This window comes from Pseudomyrmex gracilis, unplaced genomic scaffold, assembly GCF_002006095.1.
Source record: "Pseudomyrmex gracilis isolate BER0280 unplaced genomic scaffold, ASM200609v1 scaffold_669, whole genome shotgun sequence".
Lineage (NCBI taxonomy): Eukaryota > Metazoa > Arthropoda > Insecta > Hymenoptera > Formicidae > Pseudomyrmex > Pseudomyrmex gracilis.
In genome coordinates, this window is record NW_018021253.1 from 14,116 (window position 1) to 28,844 (window position 14,729).

Consider the following 14,729-nt stretch of genomic DNA (forward strand, 5'->3'; position numbering starts at 1 on the left):
TTTTTTTTTTTTATTAACTTAACTTTTAATCAATTAATTTCATTATGGATTAACTTATATCTTAACTAAATAAAATTTTTAAGACCTTTAACTGTAACTTAACTTAAATAAAAAAAAAATTTAACTTACCCAACCTTGATATAAACTAAAAATATAAAAAATATATCATTTATTTTATTGAATAAATAAACAAATATTGTAATAAATTACTGATGCAAGGTATTAGATTAAGCTTAATATGAATTAATAATATAAATTAAATTTCTACTGAATAATTAGTTTTGTATGTATAATATAAATAAACATTAAGTTTTAGTAATAAAGTCACAATTAATATTTTTATTAATATGTTTATGTGTAAGTATGTATAGTAATTTATTATGATGATTTAAATTAGTGCCAGCAGTTGCGGTTAAATAAACTCATTTAAATTAATCAATGATTAGTTTTTAAATGATTAAATATATTGAAGAATGGTAGAGGTTTTATAATATTTGGTAAAATATTTATTATAAGAATCTGAGACTTTCGGGTTTGTAATAAAAAAGTTTTAAATATGACTAAGATTAGAAACTGTATTATTTTAATTATTACATTAAATTAAGAGATTAAATACTTAAATCATTAAATTTCACAAATTTGGCGGTATTTTTATAGTTAGAGAAACTTGTCAAGTAAGTAATAATCTACGAAAAATTTTTCTTATTTTAATTGTTCTTCTTTATTGTTGTTTTTTGAAAAGTAAATTAAGAAATATTATATTTAAAATATATATAAATTTATAGTAATTCAAATCAAAGTGTACATTAGTTAAGATTTAGAAGAGTTACATTGTTAAAATTAGAATATAAAATGGATTAATAAATTTAATATTATTTATGAAATAAGATTGAAGTGTACAAAAATATAAAAATTTTATTTGAATATAATTAAAAATTTGAATAAATTGCACGTTAGTTTTATTTTAAAGATGAGAGAAGTCGTAACATTGTAATGGTACTGGAAAGTGTTGTTAAAGTACATAATGTTTAATATAAAAATTTTAGGTTAATAAAAAGTATTCTATTTACAATAGAATAATTTTTCGTCAGAAAAAAAAATTTTTTTATACTTAAATTAATACATTTATTTGAGTGATTTCTAATTGTAATTAAAATTATATGTGTGTGCTGATAGCAGTTTGTTTTGTATTTTAATATACTTAAAGTTTGTTTATTAATACATGTTTTTATTAATGTGAATGGAATTGTTTATTATTAATTTAAGTATAATTATTTTTAAGTTTTTTGTGTATCAGAAATTATTTAAAATAAAATTTATTTGTAAACTATCTTAAAAGAGTAAGAGCTATAAAAGTTATGGTAATGGTAATGTTTCATAATTATCTGAAAGAAAAGTATAGAAATGATATGGTAGTAGAGTATTCGGATATCGAATTTTTACTTGGTTTACTTTAATTAGGTGTTTAGTTTAAAATAATTATTAAGTATTAATATTATTATTTACTAAGTTAATAAGTCTTTGGGTGTAACCTCTGTGACTAAGTAAAATTTACTTTTTNTGTATATATTTGCAAATAAGAGTTTTGATAATTTGTAATAATCTAATAATTTAGTATAACATTAATTTAGAGTTAGCATTTTTATGATACTTTAATTTGTTTGAGTAGAGAGAGAGAGAGAGAGAGAGAGAGAGAGAGAGAGAGAGAGAGAGATATTATTTAACATATATATAAATGGCATAATAATAATAGTAGTATATTAAATTTAGTATAATAAAACCTAAAATATAAGGTGGATTTAAGATTATATTTATATGAACTAGGCAAATTACTAAGTTCACATGTTAATCGGAAACATATTCTTTAAATTATAATAATTTAAGGTTGGTTTTGCGCAATAATATTATTTACAATGTAGCAGTACTTTACCTGTCTTAAGGTAGTTTAATAAATTGCCTTTTACTTACAAGTTGGGATGAATGAGTTGATGAGACGTAAGCTTTATTGCGGTATTTTTTTGTAAATTAAATTTCCAGTAAAAATGCTGAAAGTTAAGTATAGACGAGAAAATCTTATAAAATTTTATAAATTGTATTATATTTATTGAGTTTACAAGAAATTTAAAATTTATTTGGTTGAGATGATCTTTAAAGTAATTACACTTTAAATTTTTATTACATTGATTAGTGACTTAGAAATTATAATTAGGTATTTAAGAATTAATTACTTTAAAGATAACAGCGTATTACTTTTGGTTCGTTTATATTAATAAAAGTGATTGCGACCTCGATGTTGAATTAAGAATTTAAATTATAAGAAGAATTATAATTTATAGGTCTGTTTGACTTGTTCTATCGTACATGATTTGAGTTTAGATCGGCGTGAGCTAGATCGGTTTCCAACTTTTTTAAAATTAAGTAATTTTGGACGAAAGAACTTAATTATTTAAATTTGTTTATGTTGAAATAAATTATTTTGGCAGAGATAGTGCATTAAAGTTAGACTTTAATAATGTATACATTGTGTATATAAATACTAATTTTATCTATGAGTTATTTTTTTTGTAATTTAGTGTCACTTTTGTTGATAATTATTTATGTAATTTTGTCTATTGTTTTTTTACACTTTTGGAACGTAAAAGTTTAGGATATATTCAAGATCGAAAAAGTTCTAATAAACGGAAATACGGTTTGATACGGAGGATTCCTACAACCTTTTTGTGATGGTGTAAAGCTTTTGAGAAGAAAGTTGTTTGTAGTTGTCATATCTGAGTATTACTTATAGAATGTGAGTCTTTTTAGGATAATATTTATATTTATGATATTAATATTGTAAATAGTATTACCTATTTACTAATGTTTATTTTTTTAATTATTCAATTTTATTAATAGTTGTATTTATAAGTTTGGTAAATTACATTGTTTTGTTTTTAAAATGATCTTCCAATTCAATTTATTCAATAATAAAAACGTGACGTTCAGTTTCACAGATGATTTCTTATAAAGTTAGATACATTTTAATTATATTAGTAGTTATGGTGGTGAGGGAAAATTTTACTCTTAGTAATTTGGTAATATGACAATACTAATGTTGAAATTTTAGTAGAAGTTTTTATAGTTTTGTTCATTGCCTTAGCTTTTCTATTAGTATTTTAGCTAAGTTAAATTGAAGCCGTATAGATTTTATTGAAGGTGAATCTGAGTTGATATCAGGATTTAATGTGGAATATTTTAGTTCTGGATTTACATTAATTTTTTTGGCAGAGTATGAGATAAGTATTTTTGTGAGAATTGTATTTACTTTATTATTTAAGTCTTTGTTATTTAAAGATATAATATTAGTTATAATATGTTTTGTTAGTTCATTATTTCATTATTTTGGTTGTTCGAGGTCTACTTCCTCGTATACGGTATGATAAATTAATGTAATTGTGTTGGAAAGTTATTTTGCCTTTAGTTTTAATGTATCTTATAATTGCTGGTGGTAGTGAAATTTTAGTAATATGTATGGCTTAATTGTATAAAAAATTAAGTTTTAATAAGTTACTAAAATAGTAAAATTTCTTTTAATATGGTTTCAAAACATGGACTTGTTCAAGTTCATAAACTTAAGTTTTAAATATATATTTGTCTCATAAACTTTTAATTAGTAAAACTGATATTAGTATTAAAAAGTACCTGTAATTTGTCGAAGACTTACAAACGGTCTTTCAATGGGTTGAGTTTCCACTCATGTTTGTAAAATAAATGAATTAATTAAAGTTCAGAATGTTAATTGGTTAAAAGGATAAATGTTTGTAGTATTTATATTACATTTATTTATTGATAAGGTGTACAGAATTAAAATCGAAGCTACCCAGAGGTAGAACTCCGCCTACTTTATTTGAGATAGACCGTAGGATAGCGGAAGCAATAAGATAGTATCATTCAGGCTGAATGTGAATAAGAGTTATTATTAGATTAACAGCGGTGAAAGTATCTGGGTTACTAAATACATAAAAATATTGTATAATAATAGTGGTGAAAATTACTATTATTACTATAAAACTGTATACGTCTTTAATAGTAAAATATTTATGGAAAGGAATATTTTGATAATTCTTCTAAACTCCTAAAGAGTTTTATGATCCTGATTCATGAAGAAATAATTAAAAACATATTTCCATTATTAAAATGATAAATGAAAGAATAAAATGGAAGGAATAAAATCGATTTAATGTGGAATTATTAATTGGGAACCTCCCTCAAACTCATATGACAATATTATTTCTAATATATGGGTTTGGTGAGTTGTTCCTCAAAAAGATAACTATCTAATCACTTTCTTAGAAAACTTCATGATTATTCCAGAAGGCAAATAATCAGAAGATATTCGTTTTTATGGGAAAATAAATGAAGTTATTCCGTTTATTGTAATAAGATTTTATATTTCTAGAATTTCTTTACGTAGAGTTTCTTTTATAGCCGGAGTTTATTCTAAAGACATAATTATAGAGATTATATATTTTAAAAGAGTAACTTTAGTAATTGTAACTATAAAAGTTATATCTTTGTGTTTCACTATGAGGTTACTGTTCGTTTACTTTATTATATTTCTTTTGGAAAAATTCATTTTTATTCTTCGTGGTACATAATTAATTGTAGGTAACAAATAAATTTGTATAGATGTATTTTATTGATTATAAGAGTGATTTTTGGGTCATTAATGTCTCAAGTTATATTGTTTGATATTTCTTATGTGTATTTACATATTCTATTAAAATTGATTAACTTAAAAGCATGCTTAAGTGGTATTGTTGTTGGGATAGTAATATAATTTTTTACTTTTTCAAAAATTTATTTTTTTATTTTATTTTAGATCTACATAAATATTTATAGTTGTTTTGTTATATGTATAGACCTTTAATATTTTGTTAATATACGTCATTAGATTTTAATAGAATTTAAATTACATTTACATTTAAGTCGATATTTGAGATATTTTAGAAAGATTTTAGATACTTATACTTAAATTATTATTTTTATTTATATTTAGGTATATTAGTGGTATTTACGTAGTTATCGTTATTAATATTTAATTTGTATGTAATTTAAATAGCTTCTATAATAAAGAGTAGTATTGAAAAAACTTGAAAATATTAAAATATTTATAAATGGATCTCATACTGTAAATTATTATACACTTATAATTAATATTCAAATATATTAATATTTTTATATTAATAATATAACGTTTACTTTTAACTGCATAAGTTTTATAAAATAAGAGATAAATAGATTTAAATCTATAGTTCTCAAGTTAGAAGCTTGATTTTACTTATTTCAATTTAATTGTGTAAAGTAAATTGGACAAAAAGGCCTATTAACAAGTAAAAATAATTCAAATAATATATTAACAATAAATTACTTCTACTTTGGTTTTAGGTAAATATTTTTTCACAGATTCTTTGCTAATTTTTTCTTAGGTCAAAATTAAGCGTATAAAAGTTATTTTATGAGAAGGTACAAAAATGGTTAATTTTTAATGTTTTATATTGCAAATTATAAGTTAAAATTTAACTACTACCTCATTTATTTGTTAAATTTTTTATTCGATACTTTGTTCAAGGTACTCAAAGAAAAGGCATAAAACTTAGATTGTGATGAAGAATGTTATGATTATAATAGTTTTAGGAGTTTTATAGTACTTTAATACTAGAACTAACGGTAATAATAATGTAATTCCTACATCAAATACTAGAAATACCAAACCAAGTAGGAAAAATTGTCTTCTTCAAAGGATACGACTAATAAATGGGGAATCAAATCCACATTCAAAAGGGGACGTTCCTTAACGTGAATGGGATTTTTTGTTAATAGTAGATTAATCGTTACTAGGGCTATGGGGATAGCTAATATGATTATTAATATAGTAATTATACTAAGCATTTACTACTTATATTACTTTGAAGAACTAAATTATCTAATTGAAAATTAACTGTAATTTTAATTATACTATATAAAGTTAATTAATATTTTCCTCAGTAAATTAAACTAAATAAAAATAATCATACAACAGAAAAATAATAAATAACAGAAACGCTCAAAATGTAAATACAAATACGCAAAAAAATAAGGTCACATCGAGCCAATAAAAAGATATTAATATAATACAATAAATAATTTGCTGATCACGCGCTTTACATACAAATACGAAATATTTTGACTCTTAATTAAGCCTTATTCAGTCGTGACTATGACAGATAACGCAGTATACACTTGATGTCAAAAGATTAAAGTAGTCAATGATAAAAAGCAACGCAAAAGTTGGCTGTTGGTAGTAACGGATAAAATTACCTTGAAAATGACATTTAAGATGCCAGATAATCAGACTCTAATTACACAACATTTACGAAATGTAAGTATCAAGCTCTTGCTTCAAATCTAAAGTGATGTAGAAAAGAAAAGTGGTTTATATCAAGTCGATTGTAGCATACCATTAGAAATAAAATTCCATTAATGACATGTAGGCCATAGAAACTCGTGGCTACAAAAAAAAATGTGGATACGTAAATTAAGTCAAAAATAATTAAAAAAAATTTAAAGTATTCTGTAGCTTAAAGACAGGTAAAATATATTCCTAATAAAATTGTAATTACTAGGCTTATTTTTCTTTCTGTGAAATTTCTATTCATAATTGAATAGTGTGTCCAAAAAATTAAAATTCCTGAGGACACTACAACAATTGTGTTTAAAAAAAAAATGTTGTAAGGATTACATGCTTTAATTCCAAATGGAAGTCATAATTGGCCACTGTCTATGGCTAGAAATAGAAATAAATAAAAATAAGCTCAGAAAAAGTACCTTACATATAAAGATAACCGTAAGGATAAGTGTTTTAAGGCTGTATAAATGTAAAAAAATAAAAACATAAAATTATTGACTAAGATAAATAAAAATGTAGCATATAAAAGTATGATGTTAGAGAAAATGTATTGGATAAGAATTTTGAATTCCTTAATAATAAAAAAAAGGATTCAGATAATTACTATATATATTTGTGATAGAATTAATCAAAATGGTATTCGCAGTATTGAAGAAGAAATTATTATTCTTATTCAGTTTACTGAAAATGAGTTAGATGTTAAAAGGTCAAATACTCTAAAAAAATTTGTTATTATAAATATAAATTTCATTAAATTTTATGGGCATTTAGAGTAACTATGAAGATGCTAGTTTAGTATAAATAAGATCATTTAAAATTGAATTTAAAAAAAAATTTTTTACATGTTGGTGGGCTAAGTATAATAGAGAAATAAATTGATAAAATTAATGAGTATAATAAAACTATGTTTAAGCATAATAAAAGTATTCAAAGTAAATGTCTAATCTGTGGTATATAAGAATATTAAATTGAATATTTTAAAATAGACAATTTAATATTTTTATGAACTAATTCTTACATTAAAAATAATCTTTATTTTACTATAGGTTGATTTAAAAAATAAAAACTTACATTTTCAGTCATTAAATTTACTATATGGGCTAATTCAATTATGAGGTTGATAAAACTTATTTTGTAAAATTTTTAATTTTTGTTGATTTGACAACAATAGGTATAAATCTGTGATTAATGCAGCAAATTTCTAACCATTGTCTACAAAATAATCCAGGTCCATTTATTCAGATTATTTTTTAATTTAGTCGGCCTAAGGTAAATCGGCCTAAGGTATCTATTTTGATTCCTAGGGACAGACCAGTTTATGAGTAAATTACATCTGTAAATGTGGTTAATCTTCGAATAGGGTATTTAAAAGAAATAACGCAACGGTTGTCAACATCTAATAGACTGAAAGAAAAATTGTTTTTGTTTGATATAAACAAATCAAATTCTAGGTTTATATAATATTAGAATATTTGTATGATCAGTATCATTGGTGACTTAGAGCGTTACTGTTTATGTTGTTTATTAATATTGCATCTGTATAATACAGAATTTAAATAGATAGAATAACAATAAAAATTACTGTAAGCGTACGAACAACAGTCCATAAGATTTCAATACTGTTTCTTTCTAGGAAAAATTGATTATTAAGATAATTGTATCAAAATGATAATATAAAGTAAAAAATTAATTTTGTACTAACATCTAAAACTATTATTGTAAAATCGCGAAAAAAGATTATTATACCGTAGATAAGAGTAGTAGAATTTTGAAAGCCTATGATTCATGTATTACTTTTTAATAAAAATGTAGATTTCATATATGATATTTAACACAAGAGCATTTTTTCTGCCATATTAAATTAACTTGTTGAAGGAATTTTATTGTAACTATGAAACATAGTAGAGGAAGATGGTATTCATTTAATAAATAAATTCTGGTGGAATATAAAAATAATGTTTTGTTTGGATGCTAATGATTCTCACCTAATAAAAACACAAAATTAATCTTATAATTAAAATAAGTGAACCTCTTTGATTAAATAATAATTCATGAAATAAATGTGTCAGGGTAATCTCTGTATCGGCGAGATATCCCTCTAAGTCCTAAGAACTGGTAAAAATGGTTATGTTTACAACAGTAAATAGTGGTAAACCGTAATTATTTAATCAAAAATTATTGAGAGCGTAACCAGTAATAAGAGGGACTCAGTGAATGAATCCTAAAATAATTGAGAATACAGCTACTATAGATGGGACATAATAGAAACGGATTACAAGGTAGTATGTATCATGTAATACAATATCAATTGATGAATTTGATAGTATAAAACCAGGTACTCATCTTATGGTAAATATAATTACAAATATAATTACAAAGATCATAAAAGAGTGGGAGTTATATTTATTTTAAACAATTAAAACCTCTTTTAAGGCTCCAAAGTTTCCAAACTAATACGTAATTATTGATTTGTTGAGAGCGTGGTGATTGCACCAGCTAGCACAAATAGTGTTAAAACAAGCAGAATAGCTGTAATTAAGATAAATCAGACTAGTAAAGGAGTTTTGTCTACAGAATAATGTTTATGAGTTATATTAATATTTGTGGAGATAAAGTAATAGCTCCCATAATTGAAGAAATTCTTGCACTATGTAAAGAAATATTGTTAAATTTACTGACGAACCTCTGTGGACTTTTATATTTGAGGAGAGAAGAGGGTATACTGTTCAACCAGTTCCAACACCGGAGTTAATAAATTCTTTTAAAGTAAGAAGTATAATAAACGGTAATGGAAGTCAAAATCCTATGTTATTTAAATCAATATTAAATATGAGTATCGTCCTCTGGCTCATGAAGTCCATTAAACTTAATAAATAAACAAGTCTATGGAGCCGTTTCGCAGGATGTCTTGCGGAAAATATGTCTTATATGTGTGTACACATATAAGTAAATTCACGTTTTTCACGTGTTTTTTTCGAATTGAAATTTCAATTCATAAATTCATATAGGATGCTAGTTTTGCATCTCATATATGATAGACCCCGAATACTTCCCCTAATTGATTTAAAATATTGCAAAAAAAACTCCTCAGCCAGGAATCGAACCTGGAATCTCCGGCTTTCCGAGCCGTCGCCTTCCCTGTTAGGCCACCGAGGCACTTGGAGTTTTGTCTCGCAATATTTCGTACATCTATTAAGATGTTGTCTGATACTGTATAAACGCTTATTTCGACAGCGTAAATTTCTAAATCAATATTAATTATAAGTATCGTCCTCTGGCTCATGAAGTTTATTAAACTTAATAAATAAACAAGTCTATGGAGCCGTTTTGCAGGATGTTTTGCGGAAAATATGTCTTATATGTGTGTACACATATAAGTAAATTCACGTTTTTCACGTGTTTTTTTCGAATTGAAATTTTAATTCATAAATTTATCCCTATGTTATTTATTTGTGAATAAGCTATGTCTGCTGACCCAATTGTTAAAAGGACAAGAAAATTACAATATCCTCTAATTATAACTGGCACACCTATGAAAAAAATTATATTAAATGCGTGTTCTGTTACAATAAAATTATAAAGTTGATCATTGTTAATGATTGCGCCGCATGATCCAAGTTTAATTCAAACAATTATTCTCATTAATGACTCGATCATACCAGCTCATATGGCAAATATAAAGTTGAAAATTCCAATATCTTTATGATTCGTTAAATATAGTCATTTGTTCATTATATATTTATACTAAATTTAATATATTGGTAGTAAAATTAATTATAAAAATTAGAGTGCTATGTCTGATTTAAGTAAGAAATTGTAAATTTATTTAAAAACTACTTTTTTAATATTAAAGAAATTTAAGGGTATTTTGTTTATAAACATAATTTTAGTTACTAATCATCAGTTTTGATTAAAATGTTGAAGAGTTATAAAATAATTATTTTTTAAACATTTAAGGCTTATAGTTTACTACTAAATTAAAATTTTTAAAGTATTATAAGTAAGGGCGTAAATAAGGGTAAGATAATAAAGGCAGAATTATTTAAATCAAAACTTGATATTTTTGTGTAAATTTAGATATAAAGTTTTTTTACAAATATGGATCATGAAATTATTTTAATGTTGATAAATGTTATTAACAAGGAACTAAATAAGAGAAAGATTATTAATATCATCATATTTGAATTTTTACTAATAATGTAAGTTGTGTGAATTATTTGAAGAGAAAAAAACAACCTGGTGGCATTTTTGATATCTTTATTATTATTAATGCAAATATTAAATTAAAGTTTTTGATACTGCAATGAAAAATTTGAGTAAGATTGTAGGTTTATTCAAAATTTAACTAATTATAAGTAACATGGTAAAATAAGTAAAACAGTATATATATCATATTTAATGTTTTACTTATAACTAAGTATACTTATTTGGTAAATGTACAGAATAGGGGAGCCCTTTCCGATCGGCTTCTCGTTTTGATATATTGTAAATATGACTTTCCTGAGTACGTTTCTAAAAGTTTTAGCCGTCGCTCATTGTTTATAAAAAACTTATGAACAAAAACAGTTTCATGAATAAACTATCGTTTTTCGACACTGTATACATTTTTCGTGTGTTGTAAACATGTAGGCAAAGGGGGCTGCGCCTCCCCCTGCATCCTCCCCTAAAAAAATCTAACCTAACCCTAACCTAAACTCTTCTTTCTGCATTTTCCCCCGCAAAATTTTTATTCATTTCTATTGATATTGTAGTAACATAGATTAACCATTGTGGAAATTTTTCGCGGGGGAATGCAGAAAAAAGAATTTAGATTAGGGTTAGGTTAGGTTTCTAGGGAGGGTGCAGGGGGGCGCAGCCCCCATGCCCACACGTTTACAACAAAGAAATGAAAACAAATCGTACTTTGCCTTTTTTATCACTCAAAAATTCCACAAAGAATCAAAATTGTGTGTAAGATTTAGAAATTCATGNAAACGCATGGTGAAAATTTCCAAAATCTAACCGTGTACGACAGAACTCTATTACACACTGAACGAAAAGACGAATACGAACAAAGAAATGTAAACAAAACAGAAAGTTTCGCGATATGCTATATATACACACATTGTTGGCAACATAAACATTACTCATTTCCTTCTGAAATGTACACGGTGTCGGAGAAAATTGGTTTATTCATGAAAATTTTCTGTTTATAACTTTTTTATAAACAATGAGCGACGGCTAAAAGCTTCATATTGTTACTCAAGAAGGTAATCTTAATAACATATGTGAAAAAGAAGCCGATCGGAGGGGGCTCCCTTATTCTGTACATTTACCATTTGCTGAAACATGTTAATCATAAATGGAATGGGGTGATTCCACGTTTTAAAAATAAAGATAATATTAATATTGAATGTTTCGAATTTAAAATTACTGGGTTGATGAGTATGGCAAACAATATAATTAAAAATGCTAGAACTTTTGTATTACAACATAAGTAAAATTAATTTTTTTTTCCTCAATTATTATGAGTATGTAATTTATAAATATGAAAGTATTAATTTCTATAATAAATCAAATTTGGAGTATGCTGGATAATATTCTTGTTATTAGGGATGTAAAAATTAATACTGATGTTAGAAAGATAATGATATTAGAAAAGAAGATAATGATATTACAAAATAAGTTGATTTATAATTTAAAAACTTATTAAACAGTAATATTTTGTAAGGTTCTCTGAATTATAAGTTTGTGAAATTTGATATTTTTTTACAAACTTTTGACTAAATATCGAACAAATCAATCCGAGGTTTTATATCAAATCTTGATATTTTGATATTTTTCTAAATGAGACATGTACGTATCGCGAATAGAATTTTTTTAACCTAGAAAACAATTCAAAAGTAGTATTGATTTTAATTTTTTTATATTGCAGAAAAATCAACACAAAGTGCAACAAAATATACTGTGAAATTCTCACACAGAGACGGAGAAATCACAGGAGACTCTCAAAGTGGCAAAGATGAAAAACTAGGCGCCCGCGGGAATAATGATCACCGCCGTGCTGCTGCTTCGTAAAACAAAAAAATGTGACTTGGAAATTCTGTTCTTATTTTCAAAGAAGAAATCTTGGACTCTCACAAACTTGCTAATTATCACCATTAGAATCGCAAAGCGTTCAAAAATGTCATACGCAAGAATCGTATGATCATTTNTAACTGGATACAGTACGCACAATGAGAAGAAAGTCGGAAACAAATTCAACGGGCCAAATCTATTTACGAGCTAGCGCTGGCGGTAGATTCTCGGAATATATCTTTGTGTGTCTCAAATACATAAAGATAGAGATGCGCAACAGGCAGGTCAATTACGCCAGGAATCTGTGGGATCGTGCGATTACGTTGCTGCCACGAGCAAATCAATTTTGGTACAAATATACGTACATGTAAGAATCTCTGAAAAACATTGCCTGTGCGCGTCAAGTGATCGAGCAATAAATAAAATGAGAACCGGACGAGCCGGTCTGCCTGGCAGACAAATATAAAGTTTATGCTGCGACAAAGAGATTGATCGCGCCCGAAAAATTTACAAGCGCTTTATTATGGTACATCCCGATAAAGCATTGGATAAAGTACGGAGGAGCTTTACGAATTTATCAAAGCCGCGCGCGACGTTTACGAACAAGCGGTGAACTTTTTACGAAAACGAGGGTCTGGACAAGAAGTTGTTTCTGGCAAGCCAAGTTCGAAAAAAATCAACAAAAACACGTTCGCGCGCGTATCATCTACAAGTACGCTTTGGAACATCTGTCAAAAAGAAGCAGTCAAAAAAGTTACAAGGCTTATACAAGGTTTATACAATTCACGAAAAGAAGTACGGCGATTGCTTNGGAATCGAGGATGTCATCTGCAAGAAGAAGCATCAATACGAGCAGAGAGTGAAGGAGAATCCGTCTACCTACAACACGTGGTTCTATTATCTTGTAAGTGAACCCAATGTGTTTTACAAGACGTACGAACAAGCGATCGCTAAAGTTTCGTCAACCAAGAAAAAACAATGCTGGCATAGGTACATCTACCTTTAAATCAAGTATGCCATCTTTGAGAAACTAGAAACGAAAGACATCAAACGTTGCCGTGAGGTGTACAAAGTGTGTCTGGAACTCATACCACACAAACGTTTCACTTTCTCCAAGATCTGGCTGTATTACGCGTACGTTGTCGTGATCCGACAAAAGACCGTCGCAAAAACAAAAAAACGTTGGATCTGGCACTGGGCATCTGTCTGACGGACAAGTTCTATCAAAGTTACATTGATCTGGAAACGCAGCTTGTTGAGTTTGGATCGATGTCGCAAGTTGTATGTAAAGTTTCTCGAATTGGGTCCGGAGAATTGCGCCGCGATGATGCGATTTGCCGAGGTGGAAACGCGTTTGAATGAGATCGATCGCGCCCGCGCGATCTACGAATTCGCCGTTGCGCGGCCGCAATTGAATATGCCAGGACTGCTGTGGAGATCGTACATTGACCTTGAAATCGCTTAGTGCACGACAAAGACGCTTGTCAGCTGTTCGAGCGTCTAGTCGAACGCACGTTGCACGTCAAGGTCACGATCGTTTACGCCAAATTCGAAGTGCTAAACCCGCAGCTGGAAAACAATCCCGACAACGTCGCTCTGGCAAGGTGTATATTTGAGCGCGAAAACAACGCGTCGAAAAACAGCGGCGACATCGAGAGTCGCGTGCTGTGGTGGAGACTTGGAAGGACATTGAGAGTGAAAAAGGCACGAAAACTTTTGCCAAGATTATGTAGAAAACGCGCAAAGTAAAGAAGAAGCAAAGCATCGTTGAGAAGTACGAGAATAACGACAAATAAGAAAAAATAGGATATGTAATAAAAACACCATATGAAGTTGCAATTCGTAAACGTTGTTCTCTTGCTGGCAAATGCAAAAAAGGAACAATAAATCAACACTGAGTTACCTCAAATATATTTATTTTGGTGCCGTGAATGCATCATTGTTTTGTTTAGTGACATTAAGCAAACGTTAAATCATGTCCGCTATAGCGGAATTGACACTGGCGAAAGCTCTGTTTACTCGCGGTCGTACGTATTCCAAAAGATTCGCTTGATCAATGCGAGTGTGATTCAAGTTTACGGCGTCGCATTCTTTCGCGGACGGTACTCGTATGTTTGGATACTACCAATAAACAAAAAATTCCAACAGTTTAAACGTTACGATCGTTACGCTTTCTCTCTTTGGACAACCGTCTGAGTAAACGCGCGCACTATACATTATGTCGTAAAACCGATTGTACAAATTGCTG

The 14,729-nt window shown here is 27.5% G+C and overlaps 1 pseudogene; it reads left to right on the forward strand.

Annotated features, from left to right (window-relative positions):
• The window catches only part of LOC109861272, a 27,399-nt pseudogene extending 13,020 nt beyond the window's left edge, over positions 1 to 14,379 (forward strand).
• Positions 14,380 to 14,729: the final 350 nt, after the last annotated feature.